The 26,859-nt window shown below is 37.7% G+C and overlaps 1 protein-coding gene across 6 annotated transcripts in view; it reads right to left on the minus strand.

The window, feature by feature from the left end:
• Window positions 1-26,859, minus strand: part of CDH11 (cadherin 11) — a 362,720-nt gene that overhangs the window by 220,042 nt on the left and 115,819 nt on the right. For all 6 annotated transcript variants that reach the window (XM_080552813.1, XM_080552810.1, XM_080552814.1 and 3 more), the window contains one exon: window positions 23,141-23,241. The gene's annotated coding sequence lies outside the window, so the exon portion shown is untranslated. The remainder of the gene's footprint in view (window positions 1-23,140; window positions 23,242-26,859) is intronic.

Here is a 26,859-nt window from a genome sequence, read left to right on the forward strand (position 1 = left end):
TAAGGTGCAATTTTGAATTTCTTTATCCAGAAAGCAGAAACCAATAGCAATCATTGGAGCCTGTGACACACTGAAAACACAACATGTTTTACAACAACAGCAAAATTTAAATGGCATACTAACTGTACTTCCAATGATCAAACAGTGGAATTGTATTTGTATACTTCTGTCTAAGAAAAGAAGCTTGTGTTTTTAGGAAATATATGTTGAGTGGGTGAGGTTTTTCTGAATTCATTTTTAATAACACTATTTTAATAACACCATCTGACATGGAAGTCAACAGTGCTTTCTGTTAAAGATTTATCTGAAAAAGAAATTGATAATATGCCTTCTAATTTCAAAGATTCACTAGAGATTTGGGAAAAAGCAAAGAACTGATAGAAGAATTGTAAGAAAGAGATAAGGTGGGCCCTGCCCAACAGATAAATGCACCTTGGGAAGATTTCTCAGCTATAGCAAAATTTTTCTACTTTTTATTCTTAAAACATATTGTGGATAGATGCAAGTAAGCAGTAAGACATATTAATAAGGTATATTATGAACAAATATTCTAGATTCATAATAATTTGTAATTAATGTGAACAAATAGGTGTACATTCAGCAGGATAAACTAAGAAAGAGATGAAATTGTTATGACCTTCATTTCCTAAATCTTACCAACCTATTCAGATATGCAACTGTAAAAGCCCTCTTACGCAACAAAACCTTACGATCTATACAGCATTTAGCTCAAAGTCATTGTAGCACTGCAAATGCAGGAGCAACGTGCTGATGAACTCAAGTTTGGAAATCACTCTTGTAGCACATCTCCACACCAGTTCAAGTCTATTTCTAATAGTAGTGGGTAAGCAAGGAAAGAGAGAATTGCAATCATCAATCCCAGAAAAGAAAAAGACTTGAATCAGAACTTCAGTATCAGCAGGAGACAGAAAATGCTGCAACCTAGAAGCTATGTTTCTCAGATGGTAATGAGAGACCTTAGAGACTTCAGATACATGAAGCTTGAAGGCTGAGTCAAAAATAACCTGAAGCTTGCTATTAGCTGCATCGCCGTAAACTGCTGGCCATCCAATTCAGTGTTTGTTTGCGGGGTGGCTTTTCAAAAACGTGTAGTACCGAGACCAAATTATTGTGCTTTGTTTCCCCAGAACTGCACTGCAATTAATTACACTTTTTAGTCCAGATGCAATGCAAGCATAAAGACTGTAGTAGAAAAGGCACAGAAGCTTTAAAATAATTATAGCAGTAGTACTGTTTATATATAGCATATATTTTGTATGCTATATTATATATAATCAAGTTATTTTTTTATTATTATTATTTTTAGAAATGGTGTTTTCTGGAGAAGTATTTATTAACTACATAAAATTAAAAGTAATTATTAACATGTACAGAAAAATTAGATAGAACTTTGCAACCTATGAATAGCTGCCAGTCATGAAAGTCCCTGATCTCTTCTTGCAAAAGTGTTAATTCGGTAGGTTTCAGGAAACAAATGCTTCAGATAACATTTTCTTATATTCCTTGTACAAGAAACTCTCAATTTGCATTTGTTTCTCAGCTTCCTCGACCAGAGTGTAAACAAGGTAGTTAATTCAGGAAAAAAAAAAAAAAAGATAAAAGTTTGTATCGCAGTGACTTAGGACCACCTACTTCAATTGCAGCACTTCTCCTAGTGGCACTAGTAATTCAATCCAGCTCAGTTCAATTCAGAAAATACGTTACAGAATGAAACACTAAAAAATAATTTTTCATTCTCTCAAATCTATTTCATAAAAAGCTGATCACTAGGTGCCTATCAGATTACATTTAGCTAGATATATGCACTTTTTAGTTAAAAAAAAATTCATCATGAACTGCAAGTGACATGGACTTGCACAAGCCACGCAGCTGTACAGTCTTCTGCACGATCTACAGCCCTGGCCCAGTGTGACCTGCCAGCAGAGCGGCAACCAACCAACAGGGGAATCAGAACCTGGAGTAAAACAGAGACCCAGCCAGCTCCTCAGACCCAATCACTTCTAAACTGTATTGTTGGGGAGGCTGTTGTCCCATTTCCCACCTGTCAGAAGCTCGAGGCTGCACTGACAAAGGTAACCCTGCACCTGACAAAACAGCTGGCACAGCTGCAGGCACATAGGGAAGCCGGGGCTGGATTCTCACCTGGTGCAAGGCTGCATGCTTCGGTCAGCTCTCTACACAAGTCTTGACAGTCTGTACCAGCTGAAATGCTGGACCACGCTCCAAGAAAAGTGTAATTCAGATTTATGAGAAGACATTTAGTATCCAATATAATTGATTACCTACTGTAATGTGAACAGAACCTAATTTGTACTAATGAACCCTATGCATAACACAGCAAAGCATTTAATAATATGGGGACCACAAAATGCCAAGCCAGATGTCATTGATGGTGATAACAATTTTCCCAGATGGCTACGTTTCCTCTCAGTTTTTGTCGCCTTCAGGTTTGAGAAGATGGCATTTAATGCAGGAGAGAGCTCTGATATTCTACATCTATTAGTTTTGTGCCATCACAGTCTGTGTACTCTACCAACACACTATTCTATTACAGTTATTGTTATAGTATGGAAATGCTTGTCTGCTCTGGCAAATTTTGATAAATGTAACATCAGATTAAAAATAATATAACCACACAAGCAGAATCTAATCAAGATTGAAGCTAACATCTCTTTGGGTCTTTTACAGAAGAAAAACAAGATTAAAACTCTAAAATTTAAAATATTCAGTTATGGAATTGGTGTGGAAATGAAACAACACACATACGTTATACCAATAAAAACATGCTTTACCAGGGAAAAAAAAAAAGACAGTGTATTTTTAAAATTATTCCGTTCATCCACTTGATGCTCTTTTTACATCCTAGGACCAGTGATAAAATTAACAAGCCATAGATTCCTTCATGCAAAACAGCAATCAGCATGAGGGCTAACTGTGAATCACATGCATTTGTAATAGGAATACTTCTTTGTATCCTATTTGTTAAAATTACAAAGCATTTTGCTAAATGTCAGGATGTACTGTAATAGGACACAGAATTGCTCAAACTATAAAATTAAAAGCTGAAATTCAGCGTTATTCGCCAGAATGCAAATCTAGATTCAAGTCAGTAAGAGCCTGTAACACAGATCAGAGTCGTTATTTTGGTGGGTTCATTACCAAACACTTCTAACTCGCTAAAACAATTATTTTTACAGAATATCTTGCATACATTCTTTCCTGTATATCCTGTATCATTCTGAGCAAAATCATACAAAGAAGGTTGTAAATAGATATTCTCCTGATTTTGCAGACTTCATCAAATTATAAAATTAAAATGTAAAGGAAAAACTGTAGGACTGGGTAGCAGATGAGGCATTGCTGTTAATGAAGAAAAGAAGTATTTAAATTGAGAAGGCATCTTGGTGTTTTTCTATGCAAGCTGAATAGGAGAACATAATAGGAAAATAAAGCAGCTATCAGACAAGATAAATAGGAATACATCAACAGGGACTGTGCAGAATTAGAATGGTGCAGCAAGAAAAGCGAAGTCTTTAGAAGAATATACTAAAATTTTTACTTTGCATTATAATGTCATCTTAGAAACAGATGGCAAAAGGCCACTAGAACAGGAAGATGTCAAGAAATAATAGTGTCAACAGCTATATAAAGAGCTAAAAGATGCTTCAGACTACCTTGTATTTGTAAGGGCACGCTCTACAAAGTCTTAAAATAATTTCATCTATGCAAGCAAAACAAGCAAAGCAACTGCAAACTCTTGCCTAGCCCACCAGTCACTTTTAAAAACAGAATCTGGGTTCAGAATCAACCCAGATCCAGAAAACTATGCTATAATGACGCAGTATTGTCATAGTTCCTTACAAACATGCAAAGGTCAACACATTCTTAGAGTCATTAAATTTGTTGTGACTAATTAGGAATTAGTAGAAAGAGGTAGCAGGGACTGATTCAAGTAAATGTGCTTTAAACGCTAGGGCCATCATCAATACTATTAATACATCCTGTGTGATCCCTAACATGTTGAAAACAAACTATAACGTGGGTCTATCAGCACACAGGGATTCATAATGCTTTATAAAAGACAATTTATACAGCATCATAAGTTTCAAATCATTAAAAGGCCTTCCTTAAGCTTCTAGCTAAGTCCCAGATGTTTGCTTTGCAAGGCATCATCCTTAGCGTCATGTATTGCGGAATTCACTTACATTAACAGGGAACAAGGAAGGAAGAAAAAGACACAACAGGAAGGGGAAAATGCAAGAGCAGACAGCTACATATGGTAAAGGAGTACTGATTATTTAGACTACATTTTAAAAGAGGACAGACTTTGAAGAAATCCAGGCAGAAAAAGAGGGAAAAAAAGATGGAGAAGGGACAGAGGGAGAGCTCACAAAATTTATCCTGCCTGGAACATCAAGGCTGTGCTGCCAGATGCCAAGCTAGCTGCAGAAGCTGATTCTGAGAGGCCTCAGGAATAAAGCTGCCCAGTCTTCTCACTCCTACAGCCAGGGTATGTCTCAGAGAAATCCAATACAGCACTGAACTTTAGCCAGATATAATCTAAGTTCATGCATTTCTCTTTTTCTGCTTATTGTTTGTAACTTTGGTTCCAGCTGTGTACAATTAAGAGCTTAACCAGGGCTTTCTCAGAAACATTCATGTTGAGGCTTGAGCTGTCTTTAAAATTAACTGAATCTCTAGTATGACAAAACTCAAAAAACCCCAACTGTTTTAAATCGAGTTGCACATGCATCAAGCAAGTCTTTGGTTCTCCAGCTTGTCTTGCATTGCTGGAGTTTAATAAGTTGTGGCACATGTTTGACTGTGTGCCAGGAGATGTACCAAAGACTGGTGTCATGGGCTCAGTGCTGGCTGCAGAGATACGGAAAGGGCAACCCACGACATCAGTCGCAGGCATTGCCTGTAATTTATGTATGGTAAGAAAACAATACAGACTCATAAAAGGTAAAGGAGGTAAAAAAAAGTAAAAAAGAAAAATCAGACCAACAGTAAAATGAATTCATTTCACTTGCCAATATTTTGCTTTTTTTTTTTTTGTATTTTCATATTTATGTATTTATATTTAAACCAGCTATACGTTCTTAATTCCTAGTTGCCTTCAGAAGGATGGATGTCTCAAACTGTAGGGGAATCTGCCAAAATAAAGGAAGAAGTGATATTTGCTGACTGTAGCAAATAGTATTTTCTGATAAATGGCACAGTTGAACTCTCTAACTTAACCATTTTTCCATTTATGATATGAAGGCTGTTAGATCATTTGGGTAATAAAATACAGATTGTTGACTGAATCAGTTATTTTAAGGATATAACACAGTGAGAACATACATTTCAATTTATTCTCAAAAGCTGTAAAAGCAGCCATAAAGCAATCAGAAAGCAGGTAAAGAATGACTCTTATGGCAGGGTAAATGAATGATAATTAGGCAACAAAACAGGAGGCATAAGTAGCTGGAAAGCTTTGTTTCCCTGTGCCATCAAGTCTTTAGGTTTGAAAATCCTGCTGACAATACTGAAGAGTTTGAGTAATTATTAGCAATGACATATTGCCAAAACTGGTATATTTTGCTCATTTAAACCAATCATTACATCTAGTAATGACTCATCAAGGCAATAAATATTGGGGGAGGAGAGGTAATACTGTGCTAAAGCAAAAACAGGTCTTTTGAGCTTAAGATCTCTAAATTACCTATTTAAAGCAAAGTTTCCATAATAGGTAGGAAATGAGAACACATGACATTTCAAATAGTCATAAAAAAGAGAAGAAAGTCACTCAACGAGATATTGACAGTTCAGTCAAGAGCTAGTTTGCTGCAAGACATTTAAGACCCTTTGCACAAGAGCTGATTTAGCAACTGCTGTATTATATATATAGCGCTGCAGCAGGATGGAGTCTTCTCCTAATTCCTGCACTAAATGCATTCATAGTGAATTCATATTCGTCTGCACTAAACGTATTCCTAACAGCTCCCATCTGTTCTTGTGCTAACACTGTGTCTTGGTTTACCTAGGTATTTTCTCCTTCCAGCAAGGAGAAGGCAGCAGCACGTGCTGGTCTGGCACTGACTCCAGCCTAAGACAACAGGAACCTCTCCTGTTCCTCTCCTTCGGCAATGAGAGAGTGGCTGGCAGGTGGCGTTGTCCTGAGCTGTCTACTATGTTCTATACCCTCGGGATTTTCCCACAGTCTGGGGTATCATCTCTTCATTATCTCAATTATAATCAACCCAGTGCACTGTGCTGGGGGTAAACCCACAGCCATATTACTATATGACTTTCTTCAAGATTTGTTCTAAACTTTTGCAAACTGCTGTAGTCAGACTACTCGTTTGGGGTCACAGGCTTGAATTAGATGCTACAATTGCTGTTTTCTGGTTGTGTTCTACTATAGTCAACTCAGTAGTTGCACTGAAAACCTTTGCTACTGGGTATACATGAAAGCAAACTTCTGTATCAGCTCTTTCAGAGGGATTCTCCCACTCAGCAGATTACTCTAGTTGTGGAGTTTCACTACTGTCTTAGATAATTTTACCACAACTAAAGTATTAAAGCCTAAAGTAATTTATTTATTTTTAATAAAAAGTAATTTATTGCAGCATCCTTCCTTATTAACTTATTGAAAAAGACAAACCCACAGGTAAATGTATTTTCAGAGTGTTTCTAACAGCCAAGGCCACAGAGGTGGAAAAACAGAGACCTTTCATTTTGTAATTCAGCCACAATGTTGTACAATATATTTAAGGTGTTGTAGCTGGGCATAGAAGGCATTCTAGGGAACAAAAGCTTTTGAAAAAGTAATTTGCACTGTATTTCACAATATAATGAAGACATTTATTTGTGTTGATGTCTTCAACACCACAGAACACGTCTTACACAATTGCATCCAACTCCCCTGTCCTCACCTTTTTTCTTCCCTTTTTTTTTTTTTTGAATAAAGGGCAATAATTTCTTCTACACAGTTTGTATGGGTTTATTCTGCCTCTGACATTTGTGAATCTGTATTAAACAAACAAAATTAGAAATCCTTGCATCGTTACCATCAAGACACTGGGCAAATAACTTTAATAAATGTTTTACTCAAGATAGTGTTGACCCCCGCCTGCCCTGCAAGTCAGTCAGACACTGAAGTCAGCACAGCTGGAGAAACCAAGGATGTGGTTTCTTCCACAAAAGAGAAAGGAATGTTCTGCCAGGGCTGTCATCTCTGCACTACAGTGGCTCTTCCCCTGCGCAACATTATCTAACAAGTCAGAAATTTGACAGAGCATGTATATGAAATTGTTTAAAACTGGCATCTCTGGTGTGCCTGCTTACTGATAATTTCTTATTCCTAATGATCACCCTAAGACCCTACAAAAACACACACTTCACAATTTCAGGGTGACCCTTTTATATGCTGTTTTTTATGAATGACATGTCATTTCAGAGCAGATGAATTTGAAAACATATCAGCGTTGGGCAGGATTGTAATGTTACATAGTTCATGGCTTCTGCATCCCAGGTGGAGAAAAAGGCTTGATTTGCATCTCAGTTTCCTTCTGTTGTAAAAGGAGTTGTGCCAGCATGTTTCACTCTCCTGCTAAGGTCCTTTAGAGCCACACAATTGTTTCAGCTGAATTATCTGAGGTCCCCTCATAGTAAAGCTCTGCAGATATCCATGTGGGTCTGTAGCTGTCCCACAAAAGCTACTCCTTCTGTTAACCAGGGATGATTCCTCTGTACAGACACCACTCACTTCTCAAGGCATCTGGTGGCACAAGAACTGGAATTTGAGCAGAGGGAATATCTTAGGTATTAGCTAAGGACAAAGATTCAAAAAGTGTGTGTGAGCATTGAATAATGTAGGGATGAAGAAAGTGATGTAGAGCTAGGGACTGTCAAAAACCATGCGTTTTTTTAGCCTATTTGGCGCAAAGAATGGGACCGATTAATTATACAGAGTACCTAATAGTGACATTCAGATGAACAAAACCTGGAAGAGGTGATATAGAGAGAAGATACTACCAAATTAGGATCCAATTATTAAACCATACACAAAGGAATGAGAACAAAAAATATGGGGAAAAAAGTCTTGATCAGTAAAGTAGTTCAAACCATTATTGTCAAGAAAGACAGTAAAGGAACGAAATAAAGACCTGTGTGATGAAATCTCAGAGGAAGGATAGAAAAAACTGGTAGGAGAACGTAGATCTCAGCCATCTGAGAGAGGTGCCAATTTGAATGGAGTGGTTTTTGGAAGAGGAGTAGAAAAGGCAGAACAGGTTACAGACATATTCATCAATTCTTTCCTGAAACCAATATGGAAATTATTAGCTAAGCTTCCCTTCCCTTTACTTTTGTTTTAAGGAACTTATTTTTCATTACTCTGCCTTAACAAAATTCATTGCTCATATAGTGAAAACATAAGATGGAGCTGTGAGAAGGCCGAGTCTCTAGCATACATGGCATTTAATCATTTTATTTTTTGACACTGTAAACTTCACTATATCACCATATAATCTCATCTAGTGTCACTGTGTATTACAGCTTCTTCTCTCAATAAAAGAATTGTCTAAGTCAACACTGCATGAATGATCTTCATGAATTTATGCTGAATAGCCCAAAATGAGGTACTGTTGCTCCTTGTTCACCTCTTAATTATCCATGGTGCTGCATTAATAGAGCTTCGGCCTGCTGATGCCTCCACTGCCTCCTAGGAGCACATGGATACTGCTTTCCCTATATATTTGGTATAATCCTCTTTTAATAATGTAATTGTTTTAATTTCTCAAATTTAACTAAATGAATAGATCCTATTCCTTCTAATACTCATCACTGTTATATGTCCAGAAAGCAAGTGAGTTCACAAGAAATTTCATACATAACTATAAATTCAAAAAGACCCACTGCTTGAAGGATAATCTTTGCCACACAGCAAACTACCCACTTATCACAGTTAACATGCACTCAGCCAGAATATAACATAATTTAACACTATAGTAGCTTCTCAGAAGGTAGCATCCAGAGCCAACTCTGAATATGATAATACGTACTAGAAACAACCAGTGAGAAAAATAGAATTTCATAAACAGAACAATTGCTCCAAACTTACTCTCCACAGCAACCTAGTTTCATCATTTATGTCCAAGTTGTTTTGCACAGTGTATCCATATTTATGACATCTATTTCCATTTAAAAGTTATATCTATTTGATCTTCTCTAGATAAGATTCTGAGCAACCTGATCTAACTTTGAGGCTAGACTTCTGTGATCAACAGGCTGGACAGATACGACATGCAAAGGTAGCTCGCAACGAGAAGCATTCTATGATGTGCAAGATAAAATAAATAAATTCACTATAATTCCAATTCTATACACATAGTATCGATGATATATGTTAATCTTACCTTGTAAGATCAGTTTTAAAAAAGACCTCACAGCCTATTTAATCAGTGTTGCACATTTCAAATCAAAAAAAAAAAATCCATCTATTTTAATTATAATCATTACAAATATTTCTGAGTAATGTGCATTTTAACTTTTGTTTAATTGTAAGACAAGGCTAATTGCCAGAATTTTTTCACTGTACTTATACTCTGTGGAGTACTAAAGGAACATAAGACAGTGAAAACAAAACAGACTCTAGATGTGTTTAATTTGCACATATTATTTTCATGGTGTTACGCTAGATGAATTTAGCATAAAAACAGAGTTGGAGGGCTCGTGCACTCATGCAATAAGGCACAAGGCATTACTTTTAACTAGTTCTCCACTTTCCAAACAAAAGTAATTCCCAAGCTGAGTTTTTAATCTGCTGTCCATCACCTTGTTTTCTTGAAGTTTTAATGTGTCACAAGAAAGAGTGTAATAGATAATCACTGACTTGGAGCTCATTCCTCTCCCAGCCCTTTATAAAGCATTGCCAATAATAAGTAGTGAAACACATATAATAAGTAGTGAAACACACAGATTATGGTATTGATCCTCCTCTCATGATGGATCAAAAACATCTCTCTTCTACTTAGATAATCTCTTCATCTGAGATGCTCTCAAATCCATTTCTATATGTTCCTTTGGTGACTTCACCGAAAAGCCAAAAACAGAGAAAAAACGTTCCTTCAATAATACCCCTGGCAATACTTCTTCAAAAGTTTGCATTCATTGTGACTTCTTTACATAGAAGATCGGTAAACACCGAAGTCATCTAAATACAACAGCAATGCTATTGCTGTAGCACCTCTGCAATACCAGTGTCCAAGAGCAATTGCAAATAACTTCAGTTCTTTCCCACTTCCTTCCACAATTCCCCCTGAAAGTGAACTTGGCTGTATATTGTGACTAGAGACAAAGTAAAATACCTGCATTGCTCTGACAAATGACTTATAATAAACACATATACACAAAATTTATAAGCATAAATAAAAATATGTATACATATGTTGTTATAATAGTCGGTCATTTTAAGTACACAGCACCTTAAATAAGGCCAGATTAGCAAAAAAGTTTTGAAGAATATTATTAATAAGCAGTATTTGAGGTAAAACAAACAGTAAGAAATTACTACTTCTAGCTAGTATTTGCCTATGAATTCTCAAATGAGACTTGAGCTACTGACTACAATGGGAAAGTCATTGTTTAAGCTATCAACAATAACAAGGAAACGGTGTCAGACGACACCAAACTTAAAAAGGCCTTTTTATTGGTGAGAAATTGAACAATCTCTACTGTTAGCATATTCATCATTGATCAGGAAAAGCATATATAATAGTATGACATAGCTTGTCAACAAAGCAATGCTTGTGCTCTTTATATTAAAATTAGCACATTATTTAAATTTGTGTGTTAGGTCTTTTTATTATTATTACAATTAGGACAATCACCTCACTGAAGAGCTGCAAGAAGAAATACAACCTCGCAGTACAATGGCAGGTGAAAATTAATGTAAATAAAACCAGACTTATTGCTTTGTGAAGGAGTAGCTTCTAACTTTGCACAAAAAGTGATGGACCTAACACATTGTGGAAAAAAGGCAAGAGCCTGAACTCACCATTTTAGTAGCTGCCATAGTGTCATGCATTACACTAAGAATTATTAGGAAAGGAATAGGGAACAAAACACAAAGCATACTTAAATTTCTAACCATGGTGTACATGCATCTCAAATAATGCACATAGCTTAGGTCATGCACACTCAAAAAGATAAAGTAAAAGAGCAGAGTGCAGAAGAATTCAGAACAATGAATGTGATCACAGAAATGGCATGGCTTTCATAGAAGGAAAACTACATGCAGTAATTTTGGAAAACAAGTGGCTGAGAGGAAATACGATAGAGGTCTATAAAACGATGAGTAGTATGGAGATAGTGAATAGGCAATGATTTTTCATTATTTGCCATTATTCAAGACATAAGTGGTATAAAATGAAATTATGAGCAAGCAGTTCAAAACAACCAAGAAGAAGGACTTTTTCTTCACAACTCATAATTAAATCATACAGCTCATTACCCCAGCACGACGCTTCTGCCAAGAGTATAATTTTTTTCAAAAGGAATTAGATAAATTCCTGGAGGGACTGTCCATCTTCAAAGCTCAAGAAGCAACTATTCTGTGTATTACTAGAGCCGAGAATATAAAAAGGCCCAATCTGCAGATACATCTGTAGATGTACCGCGTCCCATCATCTGCTGCTGTCCATGCTGGTGACAGGATGCTGTGCTGCGCCAGGGTTAACCCACTGATGCACATCTTACGTTCTCCTTAAGTAATCCTACGATCGCATGGCAGGCCTTCAAGTCTCTTATCTTATAAAAAGTAGGATAGGAAAAGTAGGCAAGCTTTACAGTGATATGATTGATTTCTAGGACTCAAACTTAGATTGTCCTAGATACACAGAAGATATGATTTTTCACCTGGGGTTGCCACCTTTCAAAAAAAGTACAATGCTCCCAACCTGCTAGGATATGGAATTTCCTTCAGCTAATTTAGGGTGATTTCAAGTTTGCAAGGAGTTTGGGATTTAACCTAGAACTTTTAAAGTTTAACTGAAATGCCTTTCTGTTAAGTATCTTAAATATAATGCAAAGGATGTGGCAACCTGAATGAAGCACTTTGTAAAAACTGAAAAGGGGTTGCAACAACAAGAAAAAGCACTATTCTCATTTTAGGAGAGTACATAAAAAACACATTTTTTAAAACCAAGTTTTTAAGTTGTCTAGCAAAACTGAAAAAACCTTCATTTGTAGAAATCAGATGATACTTGACAAAAAAATGCTCATCTTGAAATTACTATGACTCCATCCTCCATTAAGTCAAAATACCGTTACCCACTCGATTTTACCACATCGAGCTTCGTGGATGTATGTCTCCCAAAAAGATTCTCTTGGCTTGCAATGAGACCATTCCCGTTCCAGTCAGGACTACAGAAAGAGACCACCTATGCACTGATATGAGAAAACCCAATAGTACAAGACCATAAAGTACTCTGCTACGGTTACAGACTATAAGCCTAGATGGCTGAGATATCAATCTCAAGACATACCAGTGCAGGATGAAACTGACGGATCTATACCCAATAATATTTCACTCAGTCTTAGCTCCTGCTGCCACTGCTGCCCTGAGAATCTCCTCCCAGAACATCAGCTGCAGGAATACTGTGCATCTAAAGAGGCACTACTGAATCACAAGTACATCAGCTACTAGGGATGGCTGACTGGGCTGTCAACTTCTGCCATTTGAATGAATGAAAAAGGAAAAAAGAAAGGCAATAAAAAAAGGAAATAAAAAGTGTTTGCTTTAACATGGTCTCTGGGTTCCTGTAGCACTTCTCTTAAGAGGCTTTTATTCTGATGACCTATTTATTGATAGCAAATCTTGGGAGCTCTAGAAATGTAGATTAATTCTGGGAATTCTCTGCCTCAGATTTCTTGTTCTATTTTCTCTTCCTTTCCCCCCACACTTCTAGTCAACTACTTTGGTGTTTCTGTCAATGACAAAAAGATTAAAGTAAGCTAGAGTGCCTATTTTCCAAACTCACTTTGATACAAGATGATAGTAAGTACTCCCAGAAAGAGAAATCTACCAGATTGATTAATTAATGTACTCATTCATTAAGTGACTGACTTCCAACAAAGAAAAGATTTATACTATCCTCATGTACTGATATTCCCCGCAGTTAGCCTGCTGTCAAGGATATTCAGCAAGGTTAGGAAAAGATGCATAAAACACAGTTAACATCTACCCAAAACTAAGGCTAAGAATAATAAGATAAAAAACAACAAAACAATAAATTCACTGGTTCCCAAAAGACTCTTTAATTCTTTGGTATCTAACACTCTAAAACGCCCTCTAATAGCTTTGTTGCTTCTTATGTTAGCTCAACATTAGCGACGTATTAAATTCACACATGGTAACTGCCCTGATGGGGTATTAAGGAAGAAAAATGCATAGAAAGTCTAATTAGGCATTTAAAAATAATTTCCTATGTGCTTTTATGATCAAACAACACAGTATAAAACAAATATTTAAAACTTATCTTAAAACATAGCTACCCTGATAAGCATAATTTGGAAATCTTTAATGAATTCACCTCAATTAGCCTTTAATTAAATAGCTCATTAAAAACTGATTTGATTATTGCTCCTGAAGAAATCCTTGTTCAACTGTTACGATAGAATAGGAAGTCAATGAAGGTAAGCTTAAACATGTTTTGGAACAGTCTGAAAGTCATAGTGTTGGGGGGAAAAACCCCTTAACTTCTTACAACATCCAATACAAGATAAACTGAAAACATGACAGATAAGCCTGAGAAAAAGTAGAGGTTGGTTTGGTTTGTTTTAAATCTATTCAGAAAGAAAACAGAACTAGCAATGAACTAATCCATCTTGAGTATGTCAGCTCTCTTCAAAACCACTTACCACCAACCCTGTTCTAGCCTATATTTTCAGAAAAACAACTGTTAATTTTAACTTCCCTTTTCAGTGGAAACACTATCTTACAAATTCCCATGCACACAAATACAGACCCACAGAGAGATTCCAAAGAGCCAATGCATTCAAGGCTGCTTGGAAAACACTGCATAGCAATAAATGTTACTTATGCATGGAAGTAGTGCTCTAGTAGCTAGCATGGCTTAATGACCCAGGAAGGGAAAGTTTAGTGCAGAGGAATGTTATTTTTTTATTAAACTAACCGATGTGATAAACGTTATTAAAAACAAACAAACAAACAAAAAAACACTAATTGCCTATGTATTCCTTCAGTTGATCTAACAAAATATTTCTTTCCTCTATGAACTTCACTTCAAACACAGCTCAATGCTTTACGCTGTTTCAGGTCAAGTTAACATGAAAACTTTGGGTAGTTCTAAGCGAGACACAATCAAGACCCAGAGAAAGGAATGCAAAAGAGTAGGGACAGGCCGGAGGCAGGAAAGATAAAAAGTAAAGCCAGACCTTTATATGCTATTTTAATAAGCATACAGCATGGAAGCACTATTTTTTTTTCCCCACTGGGAAGAAAACTAAGGCAGGAACAAGACTGTCATATTGGCACAGCCTTGTGTCAAGAATGATGTTTTGCTGTATTACCTGGACAGGTCACTGAACAGTAGGACTTGAAATTGTCTAAATCGAAGCCACATTCTGTCATTCATGTATGTTACAAAATGTACAGAGCCAACAAAATCATTCTTCAACCACAGAAAAATACTTAGGAGCATTTTTTGCCTGTAAGCTCCTGTACACTGGCCTTAGGCAGGGCCTTTACTTCCCACTGTGCTGGTTTGCTCCTCCAGAAAGGTCAGGAAGAGACTAGCCTCAGAAAAAAAAAAAAAAAAAAAAGTTGACAGCAATTCAGATGCTTCAAGTGCATGAAAAAGTAGCATTAGCATATAAATCCAATACAATGCAAGAGTAAACACTAATAATATCGTTGCAAATATTAATAATTTAAATCCAATAGAACAAGTGTTTCAAGAAGGCATACATATGTTATGAACATTGCTAATTTAGTTGTCTAAAAATACATTTTTAAAATATTTTGTTTCGTTCCATCAATGATTAATACATATGGATAGACACTTAACAACTTATTCATATGGAAATAAGTAGTGACCCCTCTGAGCAATCAATAACTTTTAACCAAGATCCGCACTTTCTTCTCTGTATATCAGAATTCACAAGGGCTCTCACAGGCTCTCAGAGACTAGGGAAACAAATGTATTATAGTAACTATCAAAGACCGGTATGAACAAACATATCACCTCTGACTCAGAAAATCCACGGATCCTAGCAGGCTCACAAAAAACCTGAGGAAGTGCCAATGCATTACTCTTACGCTACTTCCTACAACCGTCCTGATCGCTGCAGAGAGATATACTGGTGTGAAAGGGTCCTTTTGGGGGTTGGAGTAAAAACTAATCCAAAATACTGTATGTCAGCAAAGAAAAATCCAAGTAATTAATTGAAAACATGCACTACTTCAAGACTGACCATGAATGCTACAGGGCAGATGAACCCACCCCACCTGAGGGGCTCAGCACACCGCCCCATGTACCTCTGGCATGCACAGGAACCATTCCCACCGCTCCAGCCCAGTGCCCCACCGGGACTATCTCGATCGCGTGCTGTTCATGTGAAAGACATTCACACATACAGCCCTTACCACTTCACTCCACAAGCAGTGAGCTGTAACGTCCTCAGGAAGCACCCTCCCTCTCTCCTTCTGCAGGCCAAGACCGGCAGAACCAACAGATCGCACTGCTGCAAAGCTCACCTTGCCTGTCTTTCCCCTCGCGCTGCTCACAAAGCTCACCTTGCCTGTCTTTCCCCCTCGCACCGCTCACAAAGCTCACCTTGCCTGTCTTTCTCCCTCTCCCTTTCCACTGCACTCAGGAAACATCCAAGAGCACGCACAAGGGCCTGCAGGCAGCACCATTTCACAGCAATTCAGCCTCTACTCCACAACTGTCTTACAGAGAGTGCTTTTTCAGGGGCTGAGGGGTAGGACATCGCTTTATAACACTTTCTATATATTTGATATTTTCCTCTCCTAAAAGACCTTCAGAAAAGCATGCCAGCAAGTTATCCTGTAAATAGGAAAGGCAGTGGATTATTAATATTAGAAAATTACCTGCTGCCTCGGTAGGCTTGACACAATAAGATGCGAAGTTCAGACAGATATTCACAGGACTTGATGATGGGATTGAGCTCAGTCATTCAGACAGAGCCACAGATTTCTTTACTTTCTGATCTCTTCACAAATCACATTACCATAAATCACTGAAATTTCATCAACAATGAAGCACTTTATGAAAAGAAATACAAAGCAGAGGACAGTCAAGCTGATTCTAATGAATACTCCTTTTTCCAGTAATAAAAAACTTAGATTACAACATGCCCTTCACTGAGTGCACTTCAGAGAGAGGAGACGAGGCTGAACACAACCACCATTGGGTACAACAACCATCTTCAAAACTGTGTACCTGCTTAATGAGTGATTTTAATTCATATTTCATTCTACTTGCAGTTCTGAAGAACTGAAGTCATCTGTGCTGATGGCAAATTCCTGCTGAGAGGCTTTTTAACCCCCCCACTCAAAACAATAAAAGATTAAACAGACTGGGAAAAAAATAAAAATCACAGCACAGAAATGACTCTAAGAAGAAAAATGGAGAGGCAAAGGAATATTCTTGACTCTTCTGTGCCATAGGACGATATACAGCAGCCTTATTTTGTGACCTTAACAGTGAATGAGCAAGATGACAATCAAAATATCTGATAAAGCAGAGAGAGGCGTGGATCAATAACCAGACACTAAGAGAGAATCTATATTAACCTTAGGAACTGAGACAAAACCTCTATCTACAGCTCTCCAAACACAAATCTAAGGGAAAAAATAGGTAGAAAACACAGTAAATTTCCATTACCCTTAAACTTGCCATATTTTTTCTTTTTATAATCCTGTTAAATAAATACTAAGTTTTTAAAATATTGTAAATCAATAAATTTAATTTATCACTTTCTTTTCACACAATGCAGTCAATAAAACACATCTTCTGCTCTGTTTATATAGTGTGACCATTTGACTCCACCACTACCCTCAAAAACATCTTTTTCTGTCAGAATTTTGTCCATGAAGATTTTGGATACTTTAACCTTATATCCTGAACAGAAATAGTAGCTTCTGCAAGGGAAGATGCTTTCATGATTATATTTCACTCTCATCTGTTTTGTGCATGAGGACATGCCCAGAATAGGAGCTCGTATGGGGTGGGGAGTGTTTGGGATGGTAGGGCTGTAGCTGTAAGGTTGGAGAAAGCAGGCAGGAGGAGAAAAGAAATAAAAAGGAGAAAAAGAAAAAAGAAAAAAAAAAGGAATTGGTTTCTGGCCAGGGTGGGATTTGGGAGGTTACCACATCACACTGAGGAGGCATAGGCCTGGGGCAGAACTGCTGCTGCAATTTTCCTTCTGCTTCCTCTTTTTAGCGTGTGATACACAGAATCAGATACAAAAACCGGCCACTAAACCTATTTGCTTTATGTGGTTACATTGTTACGGTTCTGGATTAATAAAGAGCCCATACCTATTTAGCAGCACGATTAGCGCAGGTCTTGGGCACTGTCTTCCTTAGAAGCCAGTTCTGCTTCAAAGGGGAAGTTAACAAGGGGCTGGAGACAGCAGAGAGTCTAAGCAGGAGCTGTGCTCATCATTAATAACAAGTAGTGAGCATTTTAGGAGGAGACATATAACTGGACTGGGAACTCACCAAAGGTTACGAGTTCTCCTGCGCTTTCTGATAATATACTGCACGTACAGCTCAAGACTAAGTGACCTAAGTGACACAAAATATAATTTGATGGATAGAAGGGAACGTATAAGATGCGTGCTCCGTGGTTGTAAGTCTCCTGTTATAGGAGAAATTGTGCATGATCTGCCTATTATCACCACTTCTCTCTGTTTAGGGAAAAAAAAAAAAAAGGAAGAAAAAAGTAGCCTTCCATTTATGTCTTGTAAGGGCATGATCCAAGAAGTCCGGACTTCATTATCCCAAAACTATTTAAAAAGTATCTTGAGAAATTTTGTGTGTGTTTCTAGATAGATGACAGTTTCCAAAATGCAGATAAAGTGAACTGGATTCCTCTGAACAAGTGTGAAGGATCCTTGCACTGACTTGTGCCATTCTTTCAGCCATTTCAGAACCCAGACCAAACCTTGCCTCCACCAGCGCTCTGAAGGTGATGCCTGAGAGCAATTTTCTTTTCCACTTCATTCGCATTTCCCATCTTATCTTTTTGGCCCTGAATCTTCATAACACTGAATAAAACGGACCACATTTGAGCAGTTCTGGATGAATTTAGAACCAAGTGTTGAAATTTTCTTCTATGAATTTTGCTCAACCATGCTTTTTGTTGTTTCTAATCTTCACATGATTCAGAAGAAACATGCAGAAGCATCCCATGATTATGATTCCTGATGATCATCCAAATTAAACGGTACCCATAATATTTTTGTTACATCATATAAACTGAAACTGTCTCGCAGGGTGAAATAGTGAGGTATCATTGGCACGAGGAAAGGTTTCCTATATTTGAACTCAGAGTTTGGTCACACATTTTTCAGAGCAGTGCAACTAAGCCTGTACTGGTTTTTATGAAGCTTGTATACATGAGGCAGTAGCCATTTTGTGAGGCAAAAAAATCAATACAGTATGGAACAGAGACTTGCACATTCTCTAGTTATTGAGGTTTTATACCTCTCCTCTTTTCTGCTTCTTTTAAAAATTGCTCTCACTTGCACCATAATATTCTTCACGACACAAAAAATTATATTCCTTTTCCCCAAAGTTCTGTTTAGTACTAAACACCTCCAATAGCTCCTCAGTTTTGAAGAAAATACAGTGCCTGACACATCTTGGTTAAAATATGTCATGATCAAAGATTAAGTCCTCATCATGAAATGGCAGTTCCCTGTAAGATGCTTAAGAGGATAAAACTTTTGTGTGACAGATGTCACAATAAAACAAAGTAAAAGTGTAGCATCCAGGAAAATGTAAAAGTCTTTTATTCTTCTCCTCACTGATGATAAATAGGGTGGAGGAAAGGGAAATAACTTATATGCATTTATCTTGACACATCAGTTCTGGTGAGTACAACACTTTAAGCAGCCAAAATTAAAAAAAAATATATATGAAAATAAAATCTTATCAGGCCTGCATCAAGTGGATTTGTCAACGTTTAGTTGAGTTATATTACAAATTACTGTTGCATATTAATACATCTCTTGAGATTTATTTGTGTATCTGCGAGCCTCAAGAAGTGAAATATTTTACTCTCAGCGTCATTCAACTCATGGCATAACAACGCTGCTTTTGCTGCACTTCACCATCTCCAACTTCGAATGTCTAACACTGCATTGATGTCATTTTTCATAACAACACAATAAAGCTACTGAAATTTAAAACAAGGTGAGGAATTAGAACAAAATGGATAAGCCTGGAGGGCAAAAACTGTGCCACACCTACAGGAAGCACATCTGAAGGAGTACTTCATTCCAGAAAGGCAGGGGATTCCTTAAGTCTTACATCCCAGCTTCTTGCCAAATGCTCAGAAGTGCCTAGAAGACCTCGTGAATAGCATGGTTTTGTTTCTCCTCCCTAGCCTTCTGCGTGGTCAAAAGCCTTTATGGATCTACCATAGCCCCACGCATTAGCTGCCATCACCTGACCACAGCCTCGGGAGGATTCTCTGCCCCCTGTAGCTGCCCCACCACCAAAGCTCCCTTCTCTCCTCTCCCTTTCTCTCTCCTGCAGCAGGACCAGGTGCTCAAAGGAGTGAGGGCTGCAGTGCTTGGCCAGAGACCTTTGCTATTCTCAGAGTCTGTCTTAAAAGGGTACCAAGGCCAAGCAAGTTTAGAGAGATGGAAACGGAACAGGTGTTTGGTGGGCAAGCAGACGGCTGCGATACGGCCATTAGACAAGCCCGGGCCAGGCAGGTTGCCGGACTTCAAGTACTCGGTTCTGCTTTGTTGATGTACAAGTGAAAGATTCAACCATAAATTAACCAAGTTTGTTTTTAATTCACAAAATTAAAGTTACACAAATATTAGCTAAGTCTATGCATACAGGTTATAATACCAGTGTGAAAGCAATGAAAAATTATAATACTAATTTCGTAAAGTACATACTTTAAAACCTCTCTTAAATATCCAGTAACACCAACGAAAACACATGATTTCAGTGTAATACATCAGAAACACTGGTGCCTGACATTTTAAAGACTGACTTGTTCTCCTTTCACTTTTCCAGGATTACATTTTAGAGTATTTTTACATCTCTGCCCCTACAACGGAAGCACTGGCTTTCTCCCCATTTTGCAGAAAGAGGCAAGATGCTCTTTCATGAGACAAAACATACCCGGAGCTTTCTCCCAAGCACAGCATCATGAAAACATGCTACCTTATTCAGCAGATTTCTCACCACCCAGTGTTTAGTCTGTTTATCAGAAAAATAAAAAGACGGTAAGTTTTTGCCATTATTGCTATGGTCTACACAGGAACAATGAAGACAGAGGAAATGTGTTACTTTATTGACACAGACAAATCAACAGCTGGGAAGAAGCAGCCTCCTAGAAACCCTGCCATGCCTCTCCCCAGCCCTGAGCTAGACACTCCTGGAGCCAACTTTTGCATGAAGGCTTTTACAGGCAGCCTGCTGTGTCTTTTAACGTTTGACTTTTTAAATGAAAACTACCTGGCACAGATTAACAAAGTTCCTATATTCATCTCATAGCAAACCAGACAGATGCAGAGAGATACCTTTCCTTAGGTAAACCCAAGGAAAGCCTGCTCATTCACAAAGAACCATTACATTTTTGTGTCCTCTACCTAGCACATGCGTTAACTGCGTAACTAAATAATTCTTCTCCAAAGGTATTTTTCCTGCAGTCAGATGAAACATTTAGAGGAATTTATTGTATGAAGGCGTACATTGTCCCAGCAAGGGAGAGAACGTGACCCTAGCCCTTTGAAACTAACTCGAGATAACATGGTCTTTTGTCACTAAAGAATTAGACACTTACATGCACTGCACATACAGGACTTCATTTGCACTTCTGTACCTCATGACATAAACACAAGGTGACTTTTCCACTCACTGAACAGTACCTTTCTTCTTTGTGTTCAGGAGCCATGTGTGCACAAGAGGATTTCAGGAGGATTACTTAAGGAATAGGGGATGAGGCAGAGTGATTAACATCAGAGAAACTTGCTCCTCCAGGGATCACATAGCAGCTACGTGTCAAACTGCTCCACTGAAGTATATCAGTCTATAAAGTGTCTAGTACGTCCTACAACAGCACGATCAGCTTAGCTGGAGATCTAGAACAGATTCACTTGAGAAGACCAAAGACAGTAGGGAACTCCCAGTTACTACTGCATCAGTTACTTGGTTACTCTCCTGAAAAACAATGCTGAGCCGAAGCTCAGGCCTCACGGAATTTGCACTGCTTGCAATCATGAAAAACATACTTTTAGGGACAGCTCTACCAGAAATTCTGGCTTTTTAAGATAGATCTACTAGCAAGTATTAAAGGCCAGGTGTATGCTTTAAAACATTATACCAAAAAGCAGGAGAGAGGCAACATTCATTTTCCATCCTACTGACTGCAGACTTGTTTTCATACACCTAAGATCAATTGTATGTATTTCTCTCTCCTCATTCCTAGTCCAAGAGAGTGGCCAGTGAACTTGTCAGGTGCCGGGACTACGTAACTGAAGACTGTGAACAGGATTTGCTATCCTGTGAGACACTTAAAATCATGTCATCTACAGGTGGGCAGCTTGAAAACAGATCCAAGCACACCTCATATTTGGGAAAAAAATATCTAGTCTCTACACTGTGAGATTCAGCTCATCCTTTACAGTATATTATTAATAATACAACACCATTAAAACATGCACAAAAGTCTGTCAATCCACCACTGAAATGTACAAACACAGCCTGTATTTATCTACAGTTTAGGATAGGAAAAGAAAAATTCATTTGTCTCTCAATCTGAAGGGCAAATTTTTAAGTCAGAATTTATTAAGATAATGCTACTGCTAAAATTATTGTAATCATAAATATACAAAGTTGCTTGCCTTTCAATAAAAAGGAGAAAAAAACACTTTAGCCGTAGTAAACAACTCACTTTTTATTACAAATCAAGTATTTTTCAGCAGCTGAACAGCTTCCCTTCACCCCCATCAGATCTTTCTTGTATTTTGAATGCCACGAAATGCAGCTTTGGTCAATTTTGCAGTGATTTACACACATTTCGTTTCTGGATGTGCATTATTCCTGGTCCTTACCTGAGGCAATGTAGATATCCAATAGCTCCTCCCTTTTCAAATATTGCTGTTGATTAACTGAAGGATTAGATTTCTGGTTCTGTAATGGCTTGTTTTTAAAACCTTTGAATGTTCAGACCCCATGCTTAGAGCATGGTTTTACTTGCTAGTAAACAGATGTTGTAAGGGAACATTGAAAACTCAAGGACTGGACTGACTTTTAAAATATGAATGGAGCATTAATAGAGACATTTCCCCGGGCATGGCTGAATTACAGTTTTCATAGAATTCTATAGATCGGAAAACAAATCCCCAACACTATGTGCACCTTTAATTTCAGCCAAATGTAGAGCAGCCTTAGAGCTCCCAGTGTTTGCCTAGCTCCTGCAAAACAGGGCTCAACGGACTATTAAAAGCCTTGCCATTATTATTACCCTTCATTGGAATTTGTCTCTCATAAATTGGGCCAGGAGGTCTCAAGAATCATTTTGCCAGCACAGTAATATTTCTTTGTCTTGTATAGGTGCTTTCAGTGCATTCTTATCCCAACTACATGAGCAAGGAGTAAAACAGATCAACCCTTGGCCCGCTGTTCGACAATTTGCTGGAATGGCTTTCATCAGTGCCACAAATACAGCACAGACTCCATCCAGCAGTTAGGGTTTCAGAGCAAGGCTCTGTTAATTTGTGTCTCATTTCAAGAAACAGACAATTTCAATTTAGCAAAAGGAAAAGGTCTTCATAAAATTAACTGAAGTAATAAACCACTCATTATCCAGTGACGTGTTTTTCAACTTCTTACCTTTAACTTCACCAGTCTTCCAAACCAGGCAAAACTTTCCACTCTCTGAAGCAGGCTGCTTCGCCTCCTCTTGTGGGCGATGAAAAGCACGCTCGGAGCTCCTAGACAATTTTACATGAAAATACAGTTCAGTGGAATTATAGTTTATAACACTTTCTGATATTTCACATAATAAAAGGTAAGAGATCTCCTTCAAATTTGGGACAACCTTATGTAAATCAGGAGGGTTTCCTTGAAATCTGAGCTATGTGAATTTACAGTCACAGGCAGGATCACGATTCTGATTTGAAATATATTTGCCAACTAGTGCAGAACTAGCTTTGTCATTATTAGTGCAAAAGCAACAATTAAAAGATCTGCTCACAAATATTTTTAAACATATCATAAAACAATACAAACATGGTTTAATAAACAATAAAAAAATATTTGAAACAGTGCATGCTTTCCTCCCCGGGGGAGAATTTAAGATGATTATTTCAGAGATGATCCTGTTTATGGAAGTTAGATGTAAATAATATAGAGCAACCAACAGAAAGGAAAACACACTTTTCTGTAAAGAACATGCACAAACTTGTTTATGATATAAATAAATAAATAAAAACCAAAGTAATCTTGGTGAATTATATATATACACACTATATGTAAAATGGAATGAAAAACATGAATCAACATTTAATAAGTCTTAGATATCTTTCACAGAGCAGCTGATAAATATTCTCCTCTCCTTCCCTCCCACAAAAGTACTAAGCTCCAAGTGAGTAAAACATTTTTAGACACTTGGTGGTTCAATCAAAATCTCCTGAAAGGTTCTCTTATGTCTCCTCTGTTTCCTGTACTTTACATTTCATCCAGCACAACAACAACACGAAAATGACCTCTGTTTTTTCAGCTGGTAAGAATTTAACAGCCTTGCTGTAAATTCTGTGAGACCTTTGACAAAGAGTGGTTAATAACTGTGGCATGCTAAAGGAAAGATTAGTTTTCCAAAGTCTCTATCATTACTAATAATAAATAAATAAATATATAAACAAATATCACAGTCACACAGTAGCTAACGACCAAAATAAATCTGAGTAAATAAGAATCCAGCAGTTTTCATTAAGTTTAATCCCTAGCCTGGAAGTGTTAAGCATCACATCACACACAAAATATGACAGACTTGGGCCCAATACAGCAGAAAACATCTCTAACCTCCTTGACTATGGAGAAAGAGCCACTGACTGGGAACATGTCCGTTTTACTCAGAGGAGAGGCTATAGCTGCATTTGTCAAGGCGCAGGCCCACAGAGCAGCCACAAGCTGTGGGGCAGACTGGGTACCAGAAGGGATAAAGTTCTATGAAATCCTGATTCACTCCCACCCAAAGCCAGATCCCTACCTTGAAGCAAAAGTTATATTGCTAGTGCCAACAGTGTCCAGAAAACACAAAGGACTACTTCACGTACTTCCTCCAAACTCCTAATTAAGAAACATGACCTAAAATATTTGCTAGGTATTTTTTGTACACGTTTTTTTTAAATTCAGTTTTCCCACTTAATGAAGTCCCTGAAAATTCTCAGTTAAAGTCTTTAAATATATTAATAGTTTTCTTCTAGATCTCCAATGTCAAGGCTACCAGAGTCTCTTTCTTTGGACCACACAGGTGGCTTGAGTTGCTGCAGCTGTTGGATGAAGGTCAGTTATAATTTAGTCTTACTTAAAAGCTACAAAAATCAAGGAAAGCAAAATATAACATCATTTTCCAGAAAAGCATTATAGCCCAGTAACCTGCAGAGACAGGAGAAAATGCACCTCTCTCTCTCCGGTAATTTGGGATTTGAAAGGGAGTGCTGACATAATTCTGACGACACTCATCTCCAGGTTTTTAAATGGAACTTGATAATAGAGTAAAACTTTCTGCGATGTGATAGCAAAAGAGAAGGACAGCAGACCTCATAACCTCCCTTCCCCCAACATACTCCCGTTCTCTGGGTCCGAATTTTCACCCATCATCTTTAACTTGTCACTCTAGAAATAGCCTAGAAATAGGCTTCCAAATCAATTTTCTGGCAAGAAAACCAAACCTAACCATCTACTGAATGGAAAAGGCTGCGTTTTGGAAATCCCTTATAATCAACCTCATCAATCGATAAAATCGTATTTTGAACTACCAGCAGCAGGAAGTCAAACAAGGGTTAAGGCTCTTTACAGCTAAATTAATCCATTCAAAATTTGATTCTATGATTTAAACCAAGCATAACTAATGACTTAAAACCTCCAGCAAATTTTAAATACTCTGACTTAATTATGAGGCCAAAGTATAGAGAACAAAAAGTATAGCATTTTCAAAGTTACATCAAAGATTTTCTCACTCAGTGTATCAACATCCAAACTATAATGTGTAAATACACACCTGTAATGACAGCCAAAAATTCTGAAAGCCACAAAGAGCTGTTTCTGCTGCAATAATTTATCCTGAGAAGTTTCATACAACTTCAGCTTCATAATTTTGATGGAAATAATTCTAACTAATGAAAATAGAGGCACAGAAAACACGAACACAAATTAATCTACAAAGAAGTGTATCGAGGGATGACAATGGGTGAGATGAACCTCATTAATTTAAATGATGCGTTTTTAAAGTGCTGTATTGTACAAATATCCCATGCCATAACCAAACGACAATGGCAGCACCCTGCGGTCAGCCGAGCTGCGGCTGCTTGGCCGCAGGACCTGCAGCCAGGCTTGGGAGCAGCTGCACTCGAGCTGAGACTCAACCAGCTGGCTCTTCTGGCCACAGCAGAAGAAAAGGAAGAAAAAGGGATAAAAAAAAAATCCACAGTGGCTTCTTACATTTATTTTGACTGCCAAAATTGTCATCTTCCCAGTGTTTAAAGCAGACAGGTCTCCAAATACTACCAAATGGTGCAATACCTTCTAAAAATTGCCAAGTACAAGAAAATGTCTTTCAGACTAAATAAAGTCAGTAATGACAAACACATGAAGCAAAACTTTGTAGAGTAATATAGTGATTAAATCTGAGTACTGTGCTTAGCTTTCCAGATAACTCTGGTGCCAGACACAGTGTGGTTGGCATCCTTATGACTGTAGGCTCTGAAAATGATTTCCTTTGAAAAAGGCTCCTATTCTCCGTCTACGAAGCAAGATGATCCCTTTTTCCCTCTTGCTTCTAGAGCAGGGGACCATCCCTGGCAGAGCTCTGTGCGGCACACACTTGTACAGTCACACACCGTGTTTGCAAAAGGAGAACCAGAGCATACAGATTTAAACTAACGCTTGCTAGTTATACAAACACATCGGCTATGTAAAAATATATACTTGCAGGAAATACTATATATTTCATAACACATTATTAACAATTCACCACAAGAAGGCTTTCCAAATTATCAAACAAAGGAACCATATTCAGAGATGGCAAAAATAAACTTGAAGTCACTAAGGTGAAGAACAGTGAAATCTGACAGTTGTTTTTTTTTTTGTCTTCATTGTCATTCAGCTGTTAAAACTTGCACAGAAAATCTTCCAGGAGTTATGAAGCAGAGCTCCCCTAACCTTTCTCTGTAGTCTGTACTGATGTGACCCAGAAGTTCCAGCAGGAAACAACTCTAACTGCTTTTACCTGAGGAGAGTCATAATTGAACATAACTTGAACTTCCCAAGTTTCTGCCAAAATACCTGGAAGTTTATCTTAAAAAACACTCTGAACTGCATAGAGTGCT

Source organism: Anser brachyrhynchus, assembly GCF_964034855.1.
Source record: "Anser brachyrhynchus genome assembly, chromosome: 12".
NCBI lineage: Eukaryota > Metazoa > Chordata > Aves > Anseriformes > Anatidae > Anser > Anser brachyrhynchus.